This window comes from Barbus barbus (genome assembly GCF_936440315.1).
Source record: "Barbus barbus genome assembly, chromosome: 1".
NCBI classification, from domain to species: Eukaryota; Metazoa; Chordata; class Actinopteri; order Cypriniformes; family Cyprinidae; genus Barbus; species Barbus barbus.
In genome coordinates this window covers 34,902,951-34,917,818 of record NC_136729.1, presented here as the reverse complement: position 1 = coordinate 34,917,818, position 14,868 = coordinate 34,902,951, and the positions used below count along the sequence as shown (strand labels likewise).

General features: G+C 37.1%; 1 pseudogene across 1 annotated transcript in view; it reads right to left on the bottom strand.

Annotated features, from left to right (window-relative positions):
* LOC306870258 (pyruvate carboxylase, mitochondrial-like) overlaps positions 1 to 14,868 on the bottom strand; it is a 373,186-nt pseudogene that overhangs the window by 245,319 nt on the left and 112,999 nt on the right. The window contains exon 12 of the transcript in view: positions 7,352 to 7,514. The product of the transcript in view is annotated as a pyruvate carboxylase, mitochondrial-like (transcript). The remainder of the gene's footprint in view (positions 1 to 7,351; positions 7,515 to 14,868) is intronic.

The window sequence follows — 14,868 nt, the reverse complement described above, 5'->3', positions numbered from 1 at the left end:
CCAGCTGCTGCCAATCCACTCACCTATAAAGCCTCACCGCACACTCCTCTCATTGTCAGATCGTTGTTGATGTCCTCCGTTTCGTGCTTCGTGTGCCGTCTGCTTCAGTGTTCCTGGTCCTCGTCTGTCTGGAGTCTTCGTGGTTTTCGTCATCTGGATGTTCACCGGCACTGGATTCACCGTCACCACTCATCATCAGCACGCTGTCCATCTTGTCCCTGCGTCACCATCCCATCCGAGAGACTGTGCTGTGTTCGTGTCATCTGACTATAATAAATACCATTGTTTCACCTGCATCTCTGCTTCCTCCTTGTCGTGACAGCAAGTCTAAAAGGGGCAAGTTTTAAAAAAAGCAAGATTAGAATTAGAATAGAGAGTGCTAGGGTTAGAGGGTCAAATAAAGATGGAAGAGATGTGTTTTAACCGATCTTGAAGATGGCTAAGGACTCGGATTGATTTGGGCAGGTCATTCTACCAGGAGGGAACATTTAATGTAAAAGTCAGTGAAAGTGATTTTGTGCCTCTTTGAGATGGCACCGTTCACTAGCAGAATGCAAGCTTCTAGAGGGCAACAATTCTAAAGTAATGCATTTCGGTAAAGGGGTGCAGACCCAATTGATAAACAGAGGTGTGATGTGCATTATTTTCGACAAATATACAAACAAACTAATAAATAAGAAGGGAGCGGAGGACATTCTTCCTGAAAGTATTTGGATTACATAAAGCTTAAAATAAAAAATCTAATTAATAAAATTATGAATTACAAAATACTCTCTCTTTGATCTGACTGGCCATACTAACTTGTGTTTATTCTACAAACACAATAACAACAATATGCAGTATTTCTTTATTTGGAAGAAATATTGCTCTGGCTGGTAAAAACGTAGCTAATTAGACTGAATGATAAATCCTTAATAAAGCTAAGCCTCAGCAATGAACTTCGTATTGTTGTGTCTGCTACTGAGCACTGTAGCTTGGGGGAATACACATAAGCCTGTGCGCTTGAATAATTTAATTTGGTATGCTTGAAAAAAGGGTAGCAATTTAGGGGCACATAGTTGTTTTTAAGAATTAATAGAAGTTTTTGTTCTTTATAATACTCACATACACAGACATACACAGTCATCATTAGGGTGATTAGTTGGAAACTGTTTGAAATAATTTTGCTCGTCAAAAATTAGCTTTAGGCATACATAAATATTGGGTAAATCTATCATGTTTGACTGAGCCAGAGTCCGATAATTGACAATATAATTAATATGATGACTATAATTTAGTTAATGAGAGTGAATCAACTGAAATGATTGAGTAGAAACATTTAAATTTAGCATTTTTAACATTTAGAAATTATTTAACTGAATCTACCTACTGTACAATTAAACAGCTTCAATTAAATTGTTAAACTGACTCTTTTAAGACCACATTAGGTGAACTTAATGAGACATGTTTTCATTGAACTGAATTGAAGTTTCTCAAATTAGTAAGTAAATTCAACTCCTAAGTATACAAAGTGTGAGTAGACAGTCTCCAAAAGCCAAGCAACGAGAAATCTACTGTCAACAGCATTTTAATTCAATTGTCCCCATCTCTTTCTGTATCCCACTGTTTCTCAGAAGGACTGTGTGCATGTCTGTGCTCTGGGAGTCATTCTTTCATTTTCTTCACCTCTTTATCTCTCTTTCTCTCTCTCGATCAACTAAAATGCTATGATCTCTTGCTGGGCCAGACATTTTAAGCCCTTTCTCGCTGAGCTTTCTCTCTCTTTCCTCCCTCTGTGCATCTCTTCCACCTCTCTGGAGCACTCAAGCCATGACTTATTCATCCAACCAAGGATTTATTATGTTTGGCCATGCATTTTTAACAGTGTATTTTTTTAGGTACACACATTTCACGGTTGAACTACATCTATGTTTGCTGAGCCCCCCACTCTCGGATCATATCTGCTGTTCTACCTGCTGGGAAGAAAAAAACAAGAAAGAGAAAATTAAGCAAACAGAGGAAGTGGGAGGAAAGGAAAGGATGGATAGTTGTAAGTTAGAGATACAGGACACATTAATAGTTTCATAGTTTCAACCCTGATTCCTCTCCCAATGAGATGCTAGAGAGAACGTCCAAGCTTCTTTTTGTCATTTAAGAAAGGTGAACAGTGATAAGAAAGCCATAAAGTATTTCTTTGTAGTATCGTTTATCATTATTGTTTTTAAAAATAGGATAAACAGATGCATTTCACACATCTAGCTCACTGAAAAACATCACTTAATGCTGGTTAGATATTTCTTTTGGACTACCGTGGTACTGCTTTTTGACATTTCTGAAATCAATTCTTGTGATTACATGTGTCTGTCTGTTACATTTCTCTTATAGACTGTATACTTTATACACTCACTCTATTGGTTGATTTTTTCTTTATAAAAATATATATATTTTTTAATGCAATACATTTTTTATTGAACGGTTACATGATTTGTGGATTTAAAGGCTGATTTTCTATTCTATATATATTCTATTTCTATTATACATAAAATTAAAGAGTTTGAATATAAAAATACATCTAAATATACACTGCCCTCCAAAAGTTTGGAAACGCCCTAGAAAAGTGGGGTTTTGGACAATACTGGCATGAATCCTTTTTAATTTGTAATAATTTTGCACTGATAAGGGACAACACAAACTACGAAGACATATTTTATTACATAAACAGTTTATACATAGAAAAAACTTAAATTTTCAATTCATCAAAATATCCACCATTAGCAGCTATTACACTCTGCATAATCTGGGAATCCGAGCTGTCAGTTTATTCAAATATTGACTTCGAATTGGCAATCAATTGTTGAAGCTACAGTATTAAGGTGTGCTGACCCAAAAATCTTTTAAAAACCTGGCCCAAGTTTAAACCAGTAACCAGGCATCACAGCTGGCAAAGGGGCATGTCTGACTTTGACATGTATATATTGCCATTATTATGTTTTATTGCTGGTCTTCAATGATAATGTCAAGTTACTTTAATGTATTTGCACCAAAAAATGTTAAGAATTTATGCTGATATTGTCCAAAACCACACTTTGCCAGGGGTGTTTCCAAACTTTTGGAGGGCAGTGTAAAACCTTATTTACTTTATTTTTACATAAAGTATTTACTTTAAAATTACAATGAAAAACATTAAATTATTAGTATGGACATAAACCTTTAATATAATGAGCTACATTATTTAATTACAGATTATTTTTTGTAATTGTATGTAAATTTGTACATAATTTAAGAAAAAAAGAAAAAATACTGTATAAATAATACATTATTTTTTTAATAAAAATTAGAATTACTGTAATTTCCCATAAATTAAATAATACTTAAAATAACAGTCAAGTTGTTAATTTACAGATATTGTTTGTAATTTTACAAAGTTTTGAACATAATTTAAAATAACACAAAAATACTGTAAAAAATAATACAGTAATTTTCCTGTAAAAAAAGAAAAAAATACTGTATTTTGTCTTTAATGATATAGTACCTAAAATAACAGTCAAGCTGTTAATTTACAGATATTGTTTTTAATTTTAATTTTTTAATTGTTTTTAATGTAATTTGAAATAACAGAAAACTACTGTAAAAAGAGTTATTTTCTGTAAAATTAGTTTTGTTTTTTTTACAGTGTGGATAACTTTTTGTCATTCATACACATTCATTATTGGGGAACATAGGGATGCAGACTTAATCAAAATAAAACCAAATTATCAAATCGCAAAAGCTGCAATTGAATTAAATACATGTATGTGGATGTTTCAGAGAACAGTGTTCTTTCACACGCGATCAGCTCATCTGCCAGTATCTGTACTGTCTCAGGGCTGCTAGTCCCATGCTAAATACTGTTCAACACAAACTCCAACTCTGCGGCTGCATAGAGTTTGAGTCACTTTAACATGCATTTAGTAACACAACATGTGGCAGCCATCTTCCCATATTTTTAACGAGAAGCACTTATCAAGAAAAGAGTAGCTTTAGGAGTTCCTTGTGGTTTTCGGTTAAAATAAAATAAAATATTTTTTAACATTTGAAATTAAGACAGCCATTAATATTAGTATTGTAATTGTTATTATAATATAACATAAAATTATGATGGTGATTATTATTATTATTATTGTATAGCCATATTGATTAATATATTGACTAATCCCACGATTTTTGACAAATTCTGCAGTCCTACAAACAAGCACAGCAAACTTGGAATTTTAAATTGCAATAGCATTTTTTATGCAGAAAACTTGTTAAAAAAATAAATATCTGTTTTTTTGGTTGAGACAGGTACACTCAAGCCCCATGAGACTCAGGTATCTGTCATTGCACCAGGCTAAAGACAGAAACAAAAGATAAAGTGAAGATTTCAGGCAGGAAAGATGTAACAAGTAATGAGAAACAGATGAGTCAGAGAGAGCAAGGCAGAGTGTTTCTGTGTTTCCATAGGCACTCTGGTCTAACTTCCTAAACTTTTACTAAAGCTATTTTGATATGTCAAATAGTATCCAATTCAGAGATGAAATATGAATATGAAATATGAAATGTGTAGTTATAATCACCTAATGTCAAAGCAATTTCTACAACACTAAAACTTTTATCTTGGGTTGGGAATCTGTAGACATGTCACATTTTGAAGTCATGATGCAATCACACTTTGCACAGCTACCTGTTTAAAAACAATACATTCATTAATTAAATTATATTTGTTCTGACAATAAGATGAGTTTCATTGATTTTTGTAAATAAAAGTCAAAATAAAATACCCAGAAACATGGATTGGTTGGCTTTTAGTAGCTCCATAAGAAGAAGAAAAAAAGATTTCAGTCATCATTACCTGCATGATGACAATACTGTATTTAAAAGGTCTAAATTACATTTTTAGGACTCAAATATTTGAAACACTTACAAATGTTGAATACAAGTATTTGGTCTGAACATCATTTGAGTGAAGCACAGAATCCTCAAGTCAAGGCTTAAGTAATTAAGGCATATTACTAATGTACCCTGTTCCAACATGTTGAGGTTTTTAGACCATCCACAGTTGAAATGGCATTATACAAAGCCAGATTTCTTTGTAAAATGAGAGCTAAGTGCAGTTACTCAGCAGCACCCAACCCAGATGAATGGGGCTTGTTCTGCTCTTGTGATGGTTTTCTCAGGAACATTAAAATGTTTCCACTGGAACAGAACATTGTGTCAATTTAAGCATGTCCTCTTTCAACTCAATAAGAGCACTCCCTGAAAATCGCTTTCGATCAATGCTCGCTGCTTGATGACTCGTCAAAATAATGCCTCTTTGCGAGAGTTTTTGTGTGTTTTATTGTGCATGAATGCAGAGTGCAGAGAGAAATCCAGATAAATAAGTGTAGCCACTGTAATTGTCACGGTGCACACACGAGGGAGGAACCAGGAACACGCAGACGAGGATATAAACTCAAATAACAGACTTTAATCATGACATCAGGGCAGGACAAGGCAAGGTAGACATCAACAGGAACACCGGGGAGTAACGAGTAGACCAGACGAAGTTTAACTGAACAGACAGGACTAATATACACAGGTAAATCATAGATAACGAGACAAACACGGCTAGACAAGAATTAACTAATGATTAGGCTCTGGAGCTCTGGAGGCCCCTCAGGACAGACATCCACAGAAACACAGGACGGGGACCTCCAGAGCAGAACAGACGGAGGCCCCGGCGGAGCTGGGAGCTCAGGAAGCCATGGCGGGTGGTCTTCATGGCCGTGGCCTCCTACGGCCCGCCCACTCCACCCAGAGCTCTACTACCCCCCCCCCCCCCAAAATTTCCTTGGGGAATCCAGGGGGTATCAGGAGCCCTCCGGGGCTAGACAAACAAGACAGTACATGAGACGACAGGAAACCCTCCAGGGTCAGACAAACAGGACAGGACATCCCACAGGAACCAGAAGCCCTCCTGGGCTGGCTAGGAAGCTGAGGCTTCCTCTGGGCATGACGAGGAGTCAGGGGCCCTCACAGGGTCCCTCAGCAACCTCCTCCACTTCTGCGACAGGGGGGCAAGCGGCTGCGACTGGCCTCCATGGCCACAACTCAAGGAGCCGCCTGCCCCAGACGAGTCTCCATGGACAAGACAAGACATGACAAGTTAAAATGTTCCTGTGGGCACAACGAGACATACACACGGCACTCCTGGCCGTGACATGTGGACTTGATCCACGGGGATAGGGCTAGAGGCGGCGGCCGGCAGGCTTGAGGCAATCCGGTGGGCTTGAGTCAGCGGCAATCCGGCGGGCATTGAGTCAGAGGCGGACCGGCAGCGTGCACAGGGGAGCAGCGGACGGCGGCGTGAACAGGGGGAGCCGCCGACGGTGGGTGGGCTTTCCCCACAGGACGGCGGCGTGATCTCCCGCGAACGGCGGGCTTGGTGTGCCACGGACGGCGGCGTGAACTCCCGCGAACGGCGGGCTCGGGGTGAGCGGCGAGGTTGGGAGCCGCGGACGGCGGCGAACTTCTCCCGCGATCGGCAGACTGGAGGGCTCGCGGCCAACGGACTCGCGGCACTCGCGGCAATCCTGCCGAACTCCCACGCCGACCTGTCGTGGGCTAGGGCAGAAGGACGAGTGGCGACTTCCATGCCGCGAGGGACAAACAGAACAGGAACAAACAAAAAACTTTTCAAAAAACGGAAAACAAAACGAGGTGAAGGGGCGCCGCTTACTGTTGTGGTCTGGTCTTCTGTCACGGTGCACACACGAGGGAGGAACCAGGAACACGCAGACGAGGATATAAACTCAAATAACAGACTTTAATCATGACATCAGGGCAGGACAAGGCAAGGTAGACATCAACAGGAACACCGGGGAGTAACGAGTAGACCAGACGAAGTTTAACTGAACAGACAGGACTAATATACACAGGTAAATCATAGATAACGAGACAAACACGGCTAGACAAGAATTAACTAATGATTACGCTTAACAAGGACAGGAAACAAACCAAATAAGGAAACATTAGGCAGGAACACATGACACACACACAACAGTTCCCTTACAGTAATGGCCAGATCGTAAAACAACAAGATTGTAGCTTTAGATTCAATTCTTGGTTTCTGGACAAAAACAAAGCTCTCAAAAACATAAAAGGTTATAAAACAAATTAAATTATAGGGAAAGACAATACCTTTATTTTATTATGAATTAAGATGTTATTGAATGGACTAATAACAGGGATTTGTTTCTGGTTTCTTGTTGCTTCACATTTGTTTCCTGTTACTTCACAATCTGTCAAGTCCTGTATTATTAACAGGGGTATGTTACTGTAATTTGCATAACTGCATGTCATTTTGCAGGCATACCTCTATGCGACCTGTGTCTGGTTGAAAACCACGGGAGGGGTCTTCTGTAGTGACCCAGCACTGAATGGCACAGCCATTGATCTGGATCTTGTCCTGCTCGAGACCCAGCTCAGGAAGACTGCGGCCCTCACACACACGCAGCTGTGCGTGAACCAAATCCACACTAACAGAAGGAGAGAAAGAGAGAGAGAGAGAGAGAGCCATTATCAGCACTAACTGATGAATAAACCCTGAAGTGGAGTAGAATTCATTACACAACTTGAAACAGCAATCTCACTTTTATCTGACAATCACAGCTGTATAATTAATTCGCTGATCTTCTTCCTTTTGAAATGTTTATCCATGAAAGAAGTTTGCCCACTTATCACTCACACCAATATCAAGCAATCTGCTTTGATTCATTTTAATCCATTATGATGTAGACCTATTGATTGTCAATGAGACACAGTTTCTAATAATCAAAATCAATCCTTCCTTAATTCATCTAATTAAAGTCTTTCAGACTTGATTCAGAGTTTGAAAAAAATTCATGTAGAATTAGATTGAATTAATTAAAATGGCTATACGAAAAAACATTAAGCACAAATACCTATTTGCTCTCAAAACTACCTGAGGAAATATCTAGCAAATCACTTCAGGGACTAAAGCGATCTGCTATTTTAGCTGACAGGAACTATGCTAATTTTATAGTTAAGCTGCTTAACAAAGTTGATAAACCACTTTGAATTTTTTTTTTTTTGAGAGAGAGGAAAGTCTTAAAAATGTATTTTATCTTAGTCTTAGTTGGATGTAAAGCATATGGTGGTTAAGAAGCTGCTTTGACATTTCTTTGAAAACAGGAGGTGTGCTAATGATTTGGCATGAAAATGTCAAAAATAAGCACACAACCGCATGCTGTCAAGCATTTAACATACAACACCTGTTTAGATCTTCTTGTCAACAGTAGCATAGGGTAATGTCAGCAGAAGCATAAGCTATTCAGAAATCTTTCTATCTGTCTGTCTATCTATCTATCTATCTATCTATCTATCTATCTATCTATCTATCTATCTATCTATCTATCTATCTATCTATCTATCTATCTATCTATCTATCTATCTATCTATCTATCTATCTATCTATCTATCTATCTATCTATCTATCTATCTATCCATCTCTCTCTCTCTCTTTCTCTCTCTCTCTCGCTCTCTCTCTCTCTCTATATATATATAGATAGATTGACAGACAGATAAAAATGTAGCTCTATACAGTATATAGCTCTATAAAGTAGCTACATTCTAGAAAAAAATGCAATTAGGACTAAATGTTTTCAAACCTGAGACTTTAAATAGTTCACTCGCATTCAAATGGAATTGGCATATGCATTGATATAGATATGGAAATTCCGTCTGAATGTGAGGTTGAACTATTTAAAGTGTCAGGTTTGAATACATTTTCATCTTTGTCTATTTGCATTTTTTCTGGTATGTTGCTAGAATAGTGCCTATTTTGCTTAATCTACAAATTAATGTTGATGTCTGATTTACTATGTGTATTAATTAAGCATTAGCAGAGATCTTTTCTTTTGCACAGAGCTGTTCTTATTCCACACCGGCTGCAGTCTGGTGCCGGGTCAACTGAGGAATTAATGTTTGTTAATGGTCCAGGTAAACACAAAACTAGTGGACTGTAATGCAAATGGATAATGGCCTAGTTAATTGAAATAAAATCTAAGGGTGAATACAGCACACACGCACACACACACACACACACACACACACACACACAGAGTGGACATGACCTGCTACTGAGCAAAGACATTAGCAATGTACATTACTGTCAGAAGATGTGAAAGGGAAGAAGAAAACAAATGTATGTGTGAGAGCAAGCAAGCAAAAGAGAGAGAGAGAGAGAGAGAGAAAGACATTATGTGTAGGTTTAGCTATACTTGGGCCAAATTAACTAAAAAAAAAGATGTGAAGTGAAGCATGTCAAGAACTGACATTTCAAGCTTATAAAATGGACAAATCATGTTTGCTTTAAATCTAATGTCAACCACAACAAGTTGTGTCAGGGTTAAATTAAGGGTAGGGCATAGTAAATATTACTGTATTAGCATAAAACTACTGATATAGATTCAAAGGTCTAGTGTCGGTGTGCTTGTGTATTTTGGAGAGCGTGGATCAAAATCATGCATGAAACACTAGAATAGGTCAAAGTGTGAACCGTGGAATACTGACCCACACAAACATTGTCAAACACACAAATGCAGTAGATACTCACACATGAAACTCAACATTCTATGAAGACTGACACATACATAAACATGCACAGCAGCCCAAAAACTATTTTTATGCATATCTATAATTATAATTATATCTCCAGACAAAGTGAATATCTTATCAACATTTCAACACATGAAATTAAGCAACCAACTGTACACTTAAGCAGGGCAAGAGCCCAAACCGTAGCGAAGCAGAACACCATTTAAGCCTGATCTTGTGGAGTACCCAGCTAATAATCTTTAGTTTTCTTCTGGAGGTTGAGTACAGCCCCAGAGCCCCAGCACATTAAACTATAATGAAAGTATTATTTTTCAGCCTGTTTCTGTTTATAGCTTTTTCCCTCATTATCTGTGCCTACCAAAAATGTGGGATGTGGATGGGATGAAAATATACTGATTATACCCACAAAAAGAAATCTGAGAACAACTCTGGATGAAGGGAAATGCAATTTTGGAAACATATTTTTTAAACAGTGACCAGAAAACATACAGCTGTTTTTTGTCCAGAAGAATGTGAGTGAATTCACTAAATAATTTTTGCCACTGCATGCATTTCAGCTCAAAAACTTTTCCACTAATCATATGAAATCCATATTAAAATGACACTAAATTCTCTAAAAGCTGCAATTGCATCATTATTATTGTTGTTTTATTATCTATGTGTCTATTCTTGTCTTATTTAAGTTATATATTTTCTTATATAGTTCAAACTGTTTACTCAGAGCAAATAGTGCCATGAAATTGGCATTCTTTTCAGGGTAAACCTTACACTTATAACAGATTATTCAAAAGTTAGTAATATTGAAAATGAAACATTTGTGAACATTGTCTGTTGACCCTGACAGCAGTAATTAATTGATAATTAGTCTCAAGTATGCCATATTACAGCGGTCAACGACATTTCTAGAAAGCGCTCAGAATCAGTCTACAAGATTGATGCAAATTGCATATAGCACAATTTTTTGTGCATGTTTGTGATGTTATTTGCTACCTGATTAATTAAGTTAATTCCTTTAGTGAAATAGGTGCTAAATGCATTGTAAATATAGTGCATGCAAACTAAATGGTGGGTAAATCAGTGGGTGCAATTTATTTTTAGTGAATTCTGCCTTCTGTATCTTTTTGTGTTCTCTGTGCATGTGAAACTCCAAAGCGAGTTTGAGTCCAGAGATACTTTTAATTTCAATGGCCGTAAGGCATTCCACTTCAACTGTGATTCTTGTTGTTGCTTTCTTTTTAATGAGAAACAAAATCAAATAAATAACTGTGAGAGGACAAGCAGGAGGTGCTCATGAATAAAGCTGCACAGATAATGTAGAAAAGGAGTTAATAATATTTTTGCTGAATTGTGTTATAATATTTTTAAGCAGTATTTTTCTACTGAAAGCTTGAATAAACATATTCCTTCATTTAAAAGCCTTTTTTTGTAGTCCGCCTCTCTTTCCTCACACACAGGTCCAAAAATTAACTTTTTGCCAATGGCAGGAGAATTTTTCAGTCATAAATATTTATCTCCAGACATGGAACTGTATTTTGCAATTTTATGATAATAGTACTACTACTACTACTACTACTATTACTACTACTAATAATAATAATATTCATTATTATTATTATTCTCCCCCTATGACAATGTAATTATTAAACATTTCATTTGTAATAAACAGGACAGGACACTGTGTCAGTGGCAGCATCCTATCTGTGACTGTGGACCACAAAACGTTGATTTTGACCCATGCAATGTATTTTTGGCTATTGCTAAAAATATACCTGTGCAACTTAAGACTGGTTTTGTGGTCCAGGGTCACATATGAGATGAATCCATCCTTATGCTGATATCTTATATACTATTCTGCTTGGACTCTTTTCTCTTGTTGTGGTTTAATGCACCAGTAAGAATGAACCCGAGTGGAACTTTTATTGTGTAAATTCAGTGTAGATTTCTGCATAATTATCCACAGACGCATAGAAATAATTTAGCAAAGCCTGTCTAGCACAACAATCCCAAAATTACAATGAGGTGAATGTCCACTCATGATGAATGCCCCACCGTGCAATTCACACACAAGGACAAAGACACAAGCAATCAATACTGGTGTCAGCAGCTACATAAATTTCTGTAATTTAAATATTTGCACATACTCTCACCTGTGATCTGCATATAAAACACTGGTGCCTTTTTTGCCTGTAGGCATCACTTTATTTTCAAACTGTGAACTCATAATTAATGTCTGCCAACTGCTATTGAGCCGAGACACCAAGCGAGAAGTTGAGAGTGTGTGAGGTGTAGAATATCTAATGGCAAAAAGGAGTGAGAGAGGGATGTGAAACTAAGAGAGAAGGTAAGATTGCAATTAATTCGCTGAGACATATGAAAGCCCGAAAAAAGCTAAAGTACAGCTAAATGTGTCCCTTCGTTGTCCCTCCAATAATAAAATAAAGCAATGAATAATGAAGTGAAGTGAAAATGTAATGAAATGTACTGTGATTACTTTATTGCACTACATGCATGTTATTTTAAGTCAGGATTAAAATGAAGCACTCAGTAACAGGGGTCATGAAAAATGTTGAAGAACCCTGCAATGAGCAATCTTGCTTACTTGTCTTATTCTCAATATAGATAGCCACTCACCACAGGTCCAGGGTCAAGCATGTGCTGCTCAAATCGAAGAGGTCAGAGAGGACACATGTCACTCAATACTGATCAAAGATCAGCAGGAATGTGTTAATGAGCCTTTAACACCGGGCTGACCTTGAGTGGTCGAAGCCACATCCTTCCCACAAACAAACACACATACACACCTCTGCATCTTCTGCATATCCAACCGAAAAGGTGTACACAAGACGTGCACGCAGATAGAAAAGCACAAACTGTATGTAACGAGGGGGAAAATCCATGTTTCCTATAAACTTATTTTTACCTCTATTTTCTAGCTCTTGTATTTCATCTGGGTTTCACCCTCAGCCTGCTGTTCACAGAAGCATTAATTATTGGCTTACCGCTTTTATCTGCCACCCCACACTCATGAGTCAGAAAACACATTCAGGAGATAATAGGATAATAATGAAAAAAAAAAAAAACTCAAGTAATAAATACAACATGAAAGAGACAATGAGGCCAGCAGAGACACAGATAGAGAGAGGGAGAGAGAGAAGCAGCAATAGCAAAGGACTGTTATAAGATCAAGAAAAATACAAAATACTTTTGGACAAGAAAAATCACAACTAAATATTGCTCTAGATTTAAAGGGAAAGCAATGTTGAAACATTTTCTCCTACGCAAGTTCAGTGTGTAGTACAGACATAACTACAGTGGGATCCAAAAGTCTGAAATCACACTGAAAATCTGTGATGCTGTTCGGTTAAACCTGCAATAAACAAAAGGTTGTAGTGACATTAAAATAAAACAAATATGTAACATTATAACAGTAATATTTCAATAATAAAATAAGTAAATTTGTGAAATTGATCATCCTGTTTCAATTTAAGCAGCAAATATTTTTTTTAATGATTATGCTGACAGTATAACTAATATTTAAAAAATGCAAAAAAAAAGAAGAAAAGCATTTTCACAAATTGTGGACGACACTGTACCCTATACCTGTCCCAAAAAGTGTAAACACAGTGGTTCTTACAAACATGTCCAACTTGTCAAATTCTGGCTTTACCAATGGTGTGACTTAGGGGTGGGATTTCCTGTTTCCAGTTGGTTCAACTAGTGGCACAGGAATAACAAATTTAAGCTTTAATATAAACATTTATAAAATTGAAAATCAGTTTATTTCCTGACAGCCATAAAGCTTAACGACAGCTGTCCATCAAAAATTATCGACACTGCTTTCATTAAGGCTTTCAAGTGCTAAATAAACAATGGTGCTAGCACTCATTTTTTCTCATGCCTCAAATGAAAGAAAAAGGGAAAAAATAAGAAAAATGAGGTACACATTTTGGGGGTGGTTATAGACTTTTTGAAAATTCATATTTGCTGCGTATTATCTGCAAATGAAGGTCATAGATTGCTGGATCCCAAATGAAGATTCCAGCTCATTTGCACTCTCATGAATATGCATGATAAAACCAAACTTCCAGCCTTACTTTTTAATAAAGGTGTTTATTTATTTGCTCCTGTCATTCAGTGCAATCAAGAGGATATGAGACAGAGAATGGTAAAGGTCAGATAAGATGGAACATCCCCTTGATGCATGAGCCATGAATAAAATGTTCAAAAAATTAATAGATCAAAAATAAAATCTGGTGTTTTCTCATACCGTAAGATTCATTTTGAGATTCAAGATTCAAGATTTTTATTTGTCACATACACAATTATACAGAGTATAACCAGCAGTGAAATGTAAGTCAGGTCCGCTCCAAGGACAGTGCAATTGTATAGACAAATATTAAGAAAAAGAAAAGTAGAAAAAAAAAAAAATAATAAAATAAAAGATAAAAAAATATAAATATAAATGTGCAGGTCAGTATGTTGTTGACTTAAATAGTAATATAACAGGAATGTGCAAAAAAGTTGTACAGGGCATTTAAATAGCAGCAATATGAGGTAGAGAAAAATTATGAATAGCTTATTGATATTTGTGTGATGTTAACATTGAGTCAAGTGATGTTATGACACAGAGTTAGAGTTTAGGAGCCTGATGGCCTGGGGGAAGAAGCTCCTCCTAAGTCTCTCAGTTTTTGCCATCAGGCTACGGAAGCGCTTACCAGATGGAAGCAAAGTGAATAGTCGGTTACCAGGGTGATTAGAGTCCTTGATAATTTTGACAGCTCTACTTTTGCAGCGTTTGAGGTAGATATCCTGCAGAGAGGGGAGAGCAGACCCTGAGATGCACTCAGCTAAGCGCACAACTCTCTGTAGTGCTTTGCAGTCCTGATTGGAGCTGTTTCCATATGACACTGAGATGCACTGAGTCAATACACGTTCTATGGTCCCTGAATAGAAAGTTTTCAGGATTGCTGGTGAGACCCTGAATTTCCTCAGCTGTCGCAGATGGTACAGTCTTTGCCTGGACATACATCGAAGCCACCTCTGATGTATTTTTATTCAGTCTCCACCAACCGCCATTCAACCTGGCCAACAACCTGAACCTGAGTTTTCTGTCCAGAACACACTTCTCTGCGTATCTGTGTTTTTCCATATTCGATGAGGCTTTTAGGCAGTTTTATTTGATGTCTTCTGCCCACAATATCTCTGATATTAAGAGGGTTTTCAATTACAAATGAAATCTTAAAAATTAAAAAA